Raw genomic sequence first — 1,422 nt, forward strand, 5'->3', positions numbered from 1 at the left:
GGGCGCTGCGCGGGCGCGGAGAAGCCGTTGCCCCCCATCTGCCCGCCGCGGGGCAGCGCGGCCCTCCCGCAAACTCATTCCTGTGCTCAGCCCTCGGAATACTCGAGAGAAGGGAATGATGAGCAGGAGCTGATCGCTATCGGGTGCGAGATGAATAGCCAAGCGCTTATCGCTGCCCAGAGAGGAACTGCCGCCTCGTTCTAGCGTAAATAAATCCTTTCTACAAATCGGTCTCTCTCCTCCCGCATACATGGCAGTGGGTGGGGATGGAGCTGAAGGCTCCTTCTCGCTCCCCGCTCCGCCGCCCCGCGAGGTTCCATTTGTGCGGTTCCAGAGAAGCCGGTGGGCTCAGCACCGCTCGCCGCCCCTCCCGGAGAAAGGAAGGAAACAAGGGAGAAAAAGGAACACAAAAGGGACAAGGGACCTTGGAAAGAAAAAAAAGAAAAAAATTAAATCAAATCCGTGTCTGGCTGTCTCCTTGTCGTTTTAGGAGAGAGCTTTTAGCCCCCCACCCACCCTCTATGCCCCCAAACGTTGTTTTCTCCGTGAGATGCCGGAGCTGTGGAGGACCCACTAAAATTAAAGGGATTTATGCGGTTACGGGTCGGTTTGGTCGTAGTGCTTTCTGTGTGACACCGCTCTGCCCCAAGTGCAGAAAGAACGCGAGCAGTTCCTCGCAGCGCGGTTTTGTTTGCGCTCCTGGTGCCGCGACACCTCTGTGTCACATGGACGGGACGAGGAACCTCGCGGGTTCCGACTGGTCCACGGCCCCGGCTCTGCTCTGGGAATTAAATGCAAAATTCGCCTTTAGACACCACAGGTGAAACGAAGGCGTTGCGTTCGTGAAATTCACGAAGCCGATGAGCGCTGCCGCATTTACGGTGAAGGGCAATTTATTTCCCATTCAAGAATGAGAGCCTAAAGGATGCTGGAGGGATGGAGAGCTCATTTTCGTATTAAGTTAGGTTGTTTATGTCTTAAGACAAAAGCCACCCGGGACTGGAAGAGTGCTCCGGCTCAGCTGTGAAGTCGTCAACCCATGATAATAGAAACAAAAATACGAACACAAACGCGAGCATAAATAAAATACAAAACGCGCACACAGCCCCTGAGCTCGGGCCGCGCAGCACTGCGAGGGCAGAAGGTACCGTGCTGCCAAACCGGTGGCTGGGAGCGGGTGGGTCTGGCATAGAGTCGAGCACAGATTTTGGGGGGATGGCCTCTCTCCCTGCTCCCCCTCTCCCCGAAAAGATGAGAGCTGCTCTCCCTGCCCTCCGTTTGCAGAACGCGGAAAGCCGCATCCTGAGATGCAAAGAGCCGGCTTGGGTGGCTGGGCTCGGAGCTGCAGGGCTGCCGCTGTGATGTGGGAGCCAAAAGAAAGAGAGAGAAATGCAGCTCTGACTCCGTCTAAACACAAACAGC

The sequence above is a fragment of the Meleagris gallopavo genome, chromosome 3, assembly GCF_000146605.3.
Source record: "Meleagris gallopavo isolate NT-WF06-2002-E0010 breed Aviagen turkey brand Nicholas breeding stock chromosome 3, Turkey_5.1, whole genome shotgun sequence".
Taxonomy (NCBI): Eukaryota; Metazoa; Chordata; class Aves; order Galliformes; family Phasianidae; genus Meleagris; species Meleagris gallopavo.